Source organism: Xyrauchen texanus, chromosome 40 (genome assembly GCF_025860055.1).
Source record: "Xyrauchen texanus isolate HMW12.3.18 chromosome 40, RBS_HiC_50CHRs, whole genome shotgun sequence".
NCBI lineage: Eukaryota > Metazoa > Chordata > Actinopteri > Cypriniformes > Catostomidae > Xyrauchen > Xyrauchen texanus.
In genome coordinates this window covers 33063986-33076306 of record NC_068315.1, presented here as the reverse complement: position 1 = coordinate 33076306, position 12321 = coordinate 33063986, and the positions used below count along the sequence as shown (strand labels likewise).

Genomic DNA, 12321 nt, shown 5'->3' with positions numbered 1-12321 from the left:
GAAACATCCAGACATATTACTACATTAATAATTTTTTAAATTCTTTTTTGCATTACAGTAATGATAAATGGGGGTCAATATTTGTCATAAAATTATCTCACAATGCAAAAAAAGTGTAATGTTCCTAAAAATAGACTTAATTTCCTTAAATATCAAATATAATTTCTGTTTTCCTTTTGATTTTGAAATATGACCCTGACATTTTGTTGGTCATATTCATTCAAAATTCTCTTTTCTTTCACAGAAATGAAACAATTCTTCAACTGACACTTCACTAACACTGCCTGCATTTCTCCAGTTTCTTAAAATGGCCTGGAATACATAGACAATAAACTACTGTCAACTTAGGCCTATATCAGCCAGGCAGCAAAGGACACTGCACCATCCTACGCAGCTGCAGTCAATTTTGGATAGACTTCAAAGACTCCTAATCATTATCCTTACAATTTAATCATCATTATTATTACCATTTCAAACATTGCCTTACTATCATATTGGAAAATGATATCACTTAATCTATTCAATGAACACATGACTATCATTATACATAGTATAGAGTATACGGTATATACAATAAATATAGTATATGCTAATTTATTGTAAAGCCAGAGGAGGATAGGCTCCCTAGCCGAGGAGTCTGGTTCTTCTCAAGGTTTTCTCTCTCCACTAACTACCATCTTTTGGAGATTTGTCCTTGCCACTGTCATCTTTAGCTTACTCACTGGGGTCTTAAAGACATTAAGACATGATTTTCATGTTTGAGGTGGAAAGGTATATGGCTTAGAGACAGTATGTAGAAGGATTGTTCGTTAATTGTCACTAGTAGAAAGTGCTTGTGTGCTCCTTACAGACAGATTATGGTCACTATATGAGAACAACACCATAAAATCATCCACATCATGTGATTACCTGATTTGGTATTTGTACATTACTGGGAAGAGCAGGGCAAGTTGTCAAATGGGCTACGTCTCATTAACTATAATGTTTTGAGTCAAGTCAAAAAATGCTTGTTTTCTCTAGCAGTGGTTTGTATGTTGGTTGCATAAACAATTTCAAATCCCTCTAAAATTAGCATGATTTTTTTGTGTGTATGAATTCTGTCCTTCTTAATTGACAATATAATCATATTTTTGTAATAGCTGTTAGGTCAACATGAGAACATTATAAAACCACACCAGTATACATTAAGATAAGTCAACTAAGGTGGATTTTAACTGAAAGGTTGAAGGTGTTCTCAGGGCATAAATGTTAGGTTAAGGCAAGTTGTTGTTGATGTTGGAAATGTTATAAATGATTAATTACACTTTATTAATTACAGTTTTTGTTAGTGTGACAATGGTAGTGAAATCTATGTATGTTAACTTTCAATTTTTTTGCTGTTTCATGGGATGATTTGAGTTTTATGATTGTTTTACTGTTTAAATTTGGCTAAAAAGTCTATAATAGGCTGTTTAATGGCAGAACTTTTCCCATTTAGTGTGACAATACGCTATCATGACACTGTGCTATAGGTAGTGTTGGGTGTAATTCATTACTGAGTAATTCATTACTGTAATAAAATTACTTTCTCATTGAAAAAGGTAAAGGGTAGTAAAGTAATTTACTTTGATTTATTTGAAAGAATTAAAAGAACAATTTCATGTCTATCTTTGTATTTCTCATCTAGTCGAGGTTGATAAGGGTTTTAGAAAGTAATTAGTAATTTGTAATTACTTTTCAGACAGAATAATTAGTACAGTAATCTAATTACATAGTAGTTAGAAATTAATTCCTTTTTTAAAGTAACTTCCCCAACACTGGCTATAGGGAATACCTGTGTTAAATGAACTGTATATTTTTTACTGGACACTAAGTGTGAAAATGTTCAACACAGAAACTGACTTTAAAAATTGAAAATATTCACTGGAGTAAAAAGTGTGACAACTAGCCCTGCTCTCTCATGAGAACTTGCACTCTTTTACCCAATCAACAACTTGTTTTATTATTTATTTCATTCTCTCTTCCATGAATATGTTTCTGTTTTCACTCATCTTTCTTCAACTGCTTTCTTGAGGAAGTCAACAACATATTCTCCACTCGTCCAGGGCACGACAGCTGGCTTTAACATCCCAGGTTGTTCTTTTTTCATTTTCTGGATGATGCTGTGCATTGGGAAGTTTCTCCTCGGGAAAACCATGTCCCTCTCACCCAGAGCCAGAGTCGGGCAGATATCATTGGCCCCGTCTCCAATGTAGAACACACGCTGGAAGGGCCGGGCCCCTCTGTCTCACCCTTCGTGCCAGGTAATCTCGCAGGATCACCTGTTTGCACATGTTGTTTGGGCACTGCAGGCACCTGTGAGAGTGGTGGGGCTGCAGCACCAGGCGCCCCATCCTTATCGAAACTGGCAGGGTTGGTGAATATTTCCGAAAATAGCTGATGTACACCAGCCTTCTGAAGCCACGTCTCAATGAAGTACATATTGGCATCAGAAATAACAGCACACTCAAAGTCCTGCATATGCGAAAGCAAGAATGTGAAGAGCGCCGTTATGCCTGGTGTAGCAGGAATGACTTCTATGGCAGAGCGTATTGCATCCTCACACACGCCCTGCTCAGCCATGTATGCCAAGACACGCTGCATGTTCTCATTGTAATGACCAGGGCAAAAAGATTCCTTTAGGTGGTCTGGAATGGTTCCACCTGGAGCAGCATGGATCACTGCATCATCACTACTAAAATTAATAATGGTCTCATCAAAGTCAAACAGCATGAGGAAGCGTCGACCAAGGTAGGGAGGACAGGAGGAGACAGGAGCAGCCATATTCACAGAGCTGAAGGGTCAGGTTGTTTGCCTTTATCTAGTGTGAGGAATAGAACAAGAATATGAAAGTATATATTTGACTATTCTGGGATTTTCTGTTCGAGTTAATATTAAAGTGTGAATGAGGAATTTTTCTTTGGGGTTTTAAGGTTATGTATTTTCCATGTTAACTTATTTATGTAACTTGCTGTGTCTTATGCCACTATTAACGCCCAACCTTCATTATGTGAGAATATGTCTAGTGTTCGAGGATGTGTTGTGCATTGACTAACATAAGTATAATATGAAGGTTCACATTATTCAGCTCTTTCGTTAACTGTTACAAACATTGATTACATCATTATGATTATACAGCATGGGGGTTATGGATGTACTGTGTCTGCCATCGTGAACTTCTAATTTTGTCTGACTCAGTTATGTTATAAAATGACAGTTAATGACTGCTGACATGTCAAAGACATTCAAGGCAAAATTTCAGAACTTTAGGCTAAACCTTCTGTGAAAATTATTTAGCAAAAATAAGTTTTACAATTATCCCTGCTATCTCCTATGTATTTGAGAATGCCTTATTATCTGGTTTTAGTCCCCCTTTTGGATTCATGACAGCATGCACTCGAGCTTGCACGGACAAAATTCACAAATTTTGCACAAAGGTTACAAACTGTATTATTTGATTAGTGACCTAGAAATAGAGCATAATAAATAAATAAAAATATTTTTCTGTTTTCACTATTTCTGTGTATTTTTCAAGTTTGTGTCTCAGACTTTTAGAAAACATTATGCATGTATTTGTAAATCGAGGTTTTCCTTTTTCTAATGTCTTTTTTTTTCTTCCAAAGTATGCATTACTAGAGTGTTTTCAGTGGAGCAAAACTGTGTTTGGATGAGAGGTGTAAACAAAGCAAAATTAACATGTTTTCAATCCATAACATTTTAGTGTGGATGTGACCTCAGTCAAGAGTTAGCCTTTCCGGACAAGAGGAGATTTAAAAAAAAAAATGTTAAGTTGGGCCAAGTTGTGGCATAGTCGGACATAAACCACAACAATGCCACGTGCTTAGTTTTATAAATTTCATTTATTAATATTAGCCGATTCTGATTCAGATTAGAAATGTATGTTACCGTGCCTTTCCAGTTTGGCTGATTAATTAAAATAGTTTTTTTTTTTTTCATTTCATAACTGGATTACTGATTAATTGTTGCTGAAAACAACTTGTAAATACATTTTAAATATAGATATGTTGTGGATAATGTCTTTTTCCCCTTTAGATTGTTTTCCATATAGCAAACAAAGGTATTCTCAAATTAGTGTTAAAAAAACCCCCAGCAGGTTCCCATTGTGACAACGTTACCTATGAAGTGTGACAACATGTTACCTATGAAGTGTGACAACATGTTACCTATGAAGTGTGACAACATGTTGACTAGCAGCTAGACTGCTAGTCAACATGAATTAAAATAATTTATTTTTTCTGGGCAAAAACGTATCGGTTACCTAACGTAACCTCGGTTCTCTCTAGATGAGGGAACGAGTATTGCGTAAGCTAGCTTACGCTACGGGAAAGATTCATCTTTTCTGAGATATTGAAGCCAAAAAATTATCCTTAATTTTTGTATCCATTGTCAACGCAGTGCGGCAGCTGCAGACCTTGAGCGGGCTAGCTAGCGAGCTCATAGGTTGCTCTGCGGCAACTGCTGCAGCCTATAGACGAGCTTGGGCTTAACTCGCGATCCAATGAGAGGCGTCCGCGCCACTGCATCAAAGCCCGCCAAAAGGGCGTGACTAGAGTGCATATAAGCGTAGTTCGTGAGGCTGGAACCCTGGTTTTCATTGACTGAAGCTGAAAAGTCGCCGTGGCGCTGAAAGCACGCCGGTTACGCAATACTCGCTCCTCATCTAGAGAGAACCGAGGTTACGTTAGGTAACCGACACGTTCTCTTACGAGAGGTTCTCTCAGATATGCAAGCTAGCTTACGCTACGGAACCCATTGTCAACGCCGCGCGCCAAGCATCCACTGTATAAGCCCCAGGGAATTAAGGGGGACCCGGGGAGCCCTTATGAGTGGGGAAATAATATTTGGCCGGCAAGAATGCGGGTCATTGATTGTGTAATACATAAGCACATAGTAGGATCGGAATCGACAGAGCGGCGTGCCGGTCTGTGTGGAATGTGTCCCATCAGTGCAGCTCACCAGGGGAGCTGTAGCGTATTAAACCGCTAGTAGTTTTGCCTGCAGAGCGGGCACTTCCATATTGTAAAATCTGACAAAGGTGGAGGGGAAGTCCATCCCGCTGCCACACATATGTCGTGAATGGAAATTCCGCTGGACCATGCCCACGAGGATGCCATGCCTCTAGTGGAGTGAGCCCTAATGCCCAACGGGCATGGCAGGTCTTTTGACGCGTATGCAGCAGCAATAGCGCCCACTATCCATCTAGATAGTGTCTGTTTCGAGGCGGCAGACCTTTGGTGCGCCCCAACGAAACGAAAAGCTGCTCGAGCGCCTGAAAGCAGCGAGCGTGCAGTATACAATCTCAGTGCTCTGACCGGGCAAAGGAGATTGGCGCCGTTCGCTATCCGGTGCTGGCAGCGCCGATAGGGAAATGACCTGTGCTCTGAAAGGAGTACCGATCACCTTGGGAACATAGCCGTGTCTAGGCTTTAAAATGACCTTGGAGTCACTTGGTCCAAACTCAAGACACGCAGCGCTGACAGACAGCCGTGAAGGTCTCCCACACGCTTGACTGATGACAGGGCAGTCAGAAAAACGGTTTTGAGTGAAAGGTATTTCAAATCCACGGATTGAAGTGGTTCGAAGGGGGGCTTTCATAGTTTCGAGAACTATAGAAAGATCCCAGATAGGAACCGATGGGGGCTCGGGGTTCATCCTTCTAGCTCCCTGAGGAAGCCGGATGACCAGCTCGTTTTTACCCCATGACTGGCCGTGCAGGGGTTCAGCTAACGCCGCAACGGCCGCCACATACACTTTGAGCGTGGATGGGGATCTGCCCTCATCCAGCAGCTCTTATAGAAATACGAAGCAGCGACGTACACCCCACATGTCCGTGGGTCCAGGTCTCTGTCGGTGCACCATTTTGAGAACACAGACCATTTTGACGCATAGAGTCTTCTCGTGGAAGGGCTCTAGCATGTATGATGGTGTTTATTACTCCTTCTGGCAGAGCGACGGGTAGTCGCTGATCACCCACGCATGCAGCCCCAGCTCTGGGTGGGGATGCCAGATTGTGCCGCGAGCTTGAGAGAGGAGATCTGCTCTCACTGGGATGGGCCACGGCGCTGTCAGTGACAGCTGCGTAAGCTCCGGAACCATGTCTGATTCTCCCAACGCGGGCTATGAGGAGCACCGAGTGACGCTGCTTCCTGATCCTCTGCATTACCTGTGGCAATAGCGAGACGGAGGGAAGGCGTAAGCGGGCGCCTGGGCCAGTCCTGGGCCAGCTGCCCTCGCCGAGAAAAATACTGGGCAGTGAGAGTTCTCTTTGGACGCAAAGAGGTCTCATCTCTGCTCTGCCGAATAGGTGCCATAACGCCTGGACTGTTTGAGCTGCAGGGACCATTCCCCTGGGGGAATATTGTCTCTGGACAGTCTGTCCGGGCCGCCGCTCAGGTGGCCTGGCACGCAGCGCCGCCTCAGCGAGCGCAGGTGGCACTGGGACCAACTCAGTATGCGCTTTGTCAGATGGAAGAGGTTCCTGGATCTGACACCGCCCTGACGGTTTAGGTAGGATACCACAGATCTGTTGTCCGAACGACCAGGACGCGGTGACCCTGAATGACCGGGAGAAACGACGAGCGCCGCACTCGACCGCTATCATTTCCAGACAATTTATGTGAAGGAGCTTTTCCTGAACTGACCATAGGCCGAAAACCGAGAGCTCTCGCAGACCGCGCCCCAACCCGTGTTGGACGCTGCCTGTCGAGATGACTTTTCGGCGAGATACAGCTCCCATTGTCACTCCCCGCTGATACCATTCGGCCACTGTCCAGGGCTGCAGAGCTGATATGCAGGTCTGAGTCACCTTGATGGGCTGGCGCTCAGGCCCAAGCCCGGCGAGACGCCGGGTGTTTAGCCAATGCTGAAGCGGGCGATGTGCAGTAAACCCAGCTGAAGTACTGCTGCGGCTGAGGCCATGTAACCTAGCACTCTCTGGAATTTCTTCAGAGGCGTGAGGCTGTTCATCTGAAAAGATGCGGCTAGTCGCTGAACACGGCGCGGCGCTGTGTAGATAAGCTGAGCCGCCATTGCCACGGAGTCTAGTTCTATTCCCAGGAAGGAAATGGTCTGACTGGGCTGTAGTGAGCTCTTGGTCCAATTGACTGCAAGACCCAAACTGTTCAGATGGCTGAGGAGAACTGATTCTGTGAGACAGAAGCTCCATATGTGACTGAGCCATAATCAGCCAGTCGTCCAAATAGTTCAGAATTCGCGAAACCCTGACTCACGAGGGGTGCGAAGCGCCGCATCCATGCACTTCGCGGAAAGTACGGGTGCTAAGGACAGGCCGAACGGAAGGACGGTGTATTGATAAACCTGGCCGCCGGCTGAATCTCAAGAATGGCCTGTGACGGGATTTATCTGAATCTGAAAGTATGCATCTTTCAGATCGAGAGAAATAAACCAGTCCCCTGGCACATATGCGCGAGGAGTTTCCTGATTGTAAGCATTTTGAACGGTCTTTTGCAAGCACCTTGTTCAAAACCCTGAGATCTAATATGGGTCTGAGGCCGCCGTCTTCTTGGGAACAAGAAAATAACGGCTGTAAAGCCCCGACTCGCTCAGAGAGGGTGGCACTTTTTCTATGGCCCTTTGCACAGAAGGCTTGTTATTTCTGAACGAAGCATGCATGCTGCTTCCGTGTTCACAGTGGTTTCGAGCCAGCTCTGAAGCGAGGGGGCGGCGATCGAACTGTAGCAAATAGCCCTGTTGTATTGTGCTTAACACCCACTTGGATATCCCTGAATAGCTTCCCACGCTTTGAAGCGTAACGCTAGAGGGTGAATGGCCAATTCGCTCTGATTGCCGCACACAGAGCTGAACAAAATGTGTGAGCGCTGCTTAGTGTGTTCATGCATGATTGCTCGCAGACAGCATGAACAGGCTGTTTTGTGAGTGACTTCCGATTGGAATGAATGGGGAAAGAGTCACATCTGTTACGTGATGCTAAGCATAGTCATGGGCACGGACTTACACACAGAGGAATGGTTGCTGGCCGTGTAACAGAGCCGGCAGAGAATGGGCGCAGCGACGCATTTGCGGGCGTATTTATTGACTCTAGCGCCGAGCTGTTCAGAATCGCTTTATGTGAGCGTGCTCTGGTGGGGACACGAGACATGCAGTGCTTGTGTGCAGAAGTGAACACTGGATTGTGGGCACATTTTCTACACATAGGGCTGGTCGTGTGACAGAGCGGGCAGAGAATGGGCGCCAAGACGCATTTGTGGGCTCTTCATTGACTCTGACGCCGAGCTGTTCGTGAATCGCTTTATGAGAGCTGCGTCTGATAGGGGCACGGATGTGTTATGCTTGTGTGTAGGGGCTAACACTGGGTTGTGGGCACTTTTTCTACACATAAGACATGTTTGCTCTTACAAGATTTATTTGGGTCGCCGTGAAAACGGCGCTTGAGTGCAGGCAAGCGGGCAGTGTCACCGGCTTGTTGGCTGCTAAATTCACCACTGTAGTAGCCTGAGAGAAGGGGACTGACAGGGGTAAAGCTTTGACAGTGGTCCGCCGCGGCGGACTGAGCCGCCGCTTGTTCAACACAGTTAGGAAGACTTCGCTGCTCGGTTTCAGCGCTACCTTAGATCGAGGCCCGCGGGGAGGCGGTCTGCGGCGGCTGTCTGAGCGCTGACGAGGGCGGCCGCCCTGTCGACGCTGAGAAGTCTGGAGATTGTTGAACTGGGCGCCGTGAAGAGGCTCGTGCAGGAGGCTGATCACGTGAGCGGCCTGCAGAGGAGCTTAGCGACGCGGCAGGAAGAGGTTCATGGCTTGGGTGGCTTTCTGGACTTCTGAGAAGCGGTCAACAATGCCACTCACCGCGGAGCCGAAGAGACCGGTTGGAGAGAGCGGTGCGTTGAGGAACGTGGAGCTCTGCTTCTCCCATGTCGGCTAGTGTTAGCCATAAGTGTCTCTCGGTCACAGTCAGCGAGGCCATGCACTTCCCTAGAGCTTGGGCTGCAGCTTTGGTAGCCGAGGGCGAGGTCTGTCGCGCTGCAGATCAGTAACAGCCTCTGGGTGCCTGCCTTTCTCATCCCACTCCGAAGAAGGTCTGCTTGTAGGATCTGTAAAACGGCCATTGAGTGCAGAGCAGATGCGCTTGGCCGGGCGGCGGAATAGGCGCGCCAACATAGGCGAAGTCGCTCTGCAGGCCTTAGACGGGAGCACAGGCTTGGAACGCCATCTCGCGGAGGGCGGACAAAGGTGTGCTGCTACCGAAGTCCTCGACCGGGGATGGAGGAGTAGCCTCTTCAGTGGCGCCGCCCACCGACGCAGAGAGGTGGAGACGCGTGAACGGGTCCTGGCTGAAAACGGAGCGCTCCACGACTTTGCAAGCTCCGTATGTAATTCCGCAGGAAGGGAGCGCCCGGCCGCTGGTGTAGAGCGGCGATGGCTTTGAAGAAAGCAGCCGCCGAGTCTGTTGGGTGCCTGCTCAGGGGCGGTGACCACTGAGCCCGAGGCGGTCGACGGCCTGTGTGAGGAGGCGCAGCTAACCCCTTCGACTCGGGCGCGGTCCTGCTGGATTCCTGGGCTGAGGAGGAGGCTTGGGAGCCTGTCCACCTCGCTGTCCGAGCCATGATGGAACAGCAGCCCTTATCCTCCGCCGTCATCCGAGATGGCAGCAGTGCGCCGGCGGCAACTGCGCGGCCCGGGGCGGGAGGGTGAAAGCGATGCTCGAGGGAGAGGCTCCGGCGAGGCAGTCGCCTCAACCACAGCTTCCGCAGCCTTTGTGAGCGGGCGCTTCTTCCTGCGCTGGCTGAGGGTAGGGCGCTGGGCGGTTTCTGCTTTGATCGCTCGAAGTCGAGCCCGCAGGGTCGACATCGGTAGCTCCTCGCAGAAATCGCGATCCGCCTCAGTGAGGGCGAGCTCTGCGTGCCCCAGTCCCAGGCAGAGAGCGCAGATGATGTGGCGGTCTCCTGTGCTGAGAAGGGCGACATGAGGCGTAAGTGGAGCGAGGCATCTTGAAAAAGACGCCAGTACTTTTTGTGAATAGTTCTTGAGAACTAGCTTGCTTAATAAAAGGATACGCCGCCGGATGGCGAGCTCGCAGGATGGCTGAAGGTGGCTGAGACGGCCGGCTTCTTCTAGCCTGTCCACGCTTGCTAGATGCCCTCAAACGGCGACGCGGCTTCCAGGTCAGCGATGCGGAGAGCTTCGCTGAAGAGATGAAAATCAGGGTTCCAGCCTACTGAACCACGCTTATATGCACTCTAGTCACGCCCTTTTGGCGGGCTTTGATGCAGTGAGCGCCGGACGCTTCTCATTGGATGCGAAGTTCGCCAAGCTCGTCTATAGGCTGCAGCAGTTGCCGCAGAGCAACCTATGAGCTCGCTAGCTAGCCCGCTCAAGGTCTGCAGCCGTCGCGACTGCGTTGACAATGGATACAAAAATTAAGGATAATTTTTGGCTTCAATATCTCAGAAAAGATGAATCTTTCCCGTGAGCGTAAGCTAGCTTACTTAATACGAGAGAACCTCTCGTGAAGAGAACGGCTGAAAATGTTCAATATTGGTATTTATTTAAGACGCTACCAAAATTAAGATGCTAATGTGTGTATCGTTATAAGAAAATATACACTGGAGTAAACAACTAGCCCGCCATATTGCCTACTGTAATACATTTTCAAACTATATTTGTTATTTTTTTAAATACATATTTCAAATATGGTATTTTTATATATTTTATTTACATGTGGTGTTCAGTACGCCAGGCATATGTGATATTTACAAGGCATAGCATTTTGTGTACTCTGAATATTTCATTAAAGGCGTTGAAACGCGTTGTGGTAGGCTACACGTCACACGATTTGACCTTCCGTGTCATATGGCGTTAAATTCCTATTTTGGGGCTTTATTCAATAAATATGATGCCGTAACTGTAGTCCATCAACAAGGTTGGTTGTATCGCATACTTACTGGTTTCCTGCTGACAAAATATAGATCTCATACAGATAAACAAGAGCGTCTCTTATGGAATTATTTATACGCGAGTGCAAGAAATAAAAGCCACGATAATGATGGCTATCTCTTAATTTCTCGGATCTGTTTCATGTTGTTCATTGTCCGACATGCCAATACCACACTCGGATGACATAAAATGAATTTAAAAATGACAGAACTCACATAATAGTCGAACAATATCGGTGTGCATTTATACGAAGCTCGCTGAAATTTCTGTGCCGGCTTTATTCATGCTCACAATCCTTCAACCGCATCTCACCCGAGCTCGATATCAACTCGATTCCATGCGACAAAGCGATGACGTCAAGGGAGCGTTTCAGTGACGCGTCTGAATATGAGCTGAATGGAATCTGAGTCATTCAAGGAAAGGAGTATGTGAAGGTAAAATAGTGCCTAAATGATTTGCATGTACAGAGTAAGATTTGCAGAGCCGGCTCCAGGCTGCGCTCAGCAGGGGGCATTTATTTTCAATGGGTGGGCACTAGGTATGGGGACTTTTTTCGGATATCAGATATCCTATATTTATTATTGCTACTGCCTTTTCTGTTAGCTATTACCATGAAGTGATGCAACCCATACAATTAACACATAAACCATTACACATTATTGCAAGACGTGCAACTCTTAAGAAATTTGATTAAATAAGGGTTAAATAGGCTTATAAAAAAAATTGCAAGACCGACTCTGACCACAGCTTTATTATAGCTAACGAACATACACATAGTGTCATACACACTGACAGGACAGTAGTTCTCCACGGCGGGAGTGACATTTCAGGACAACGGACAGCGTAAAAAAACTGAACTAAATAGGCCTACTAAACTATTAGTCTCATCACAACAACATAACGTGACAACACAATATATTGAACTTTGACAGTACATAATGCCAGTTAGATAAATACACTAACAACCGGTCAGCATGAAACTTTAAATTTAACTTACAGTTAGAAAAGCTGAAGACGCCACTTGTGAGCTGATTGGAACTTCCTGAGAACAGCGTCCTTCCATGTACCACAACACTTTTTTGTCAAGTCCTTCTCGAATGCAAGTTGAACTAGTCTGGCCTTTCTTGTGTGAAGCATGCTGCTTCTGTGTTCTGAAAACACATTTTTGAGCGTGGAGAACAAATTTTTGCAGGTCGCGGTAGAAGCACCAAATACCAAAGCCAGTTGGAGTGCCGTCAACACAGTGGGCATCGCCTTAAGCGTTTTGTAATGTTTGGACAACAGTCTCTGAACTGTCCATTTCTCCTCTGAGTCGTCTTCCATTTGGGACTGGAGAAATCGACGTGCGACGCAGAACTCCGACTCCACTAT

The 12321-nt window shown here is 46.2% G+C and overlaps 1 pseudogene; it reads right to left on the bottom strand.

Annotated features, from left to right (window-relative positions):
- Positions 1-1923: 1923 nt before the first annotated feature.
- On the bottom strand, positions 1924-11232 carry LOC127633932 (probable phosphatase phospho1; annotated as a pseudogene).
- Between the last annotated feature and the right edge of the window lie 1089 nt (positions 11233-12321).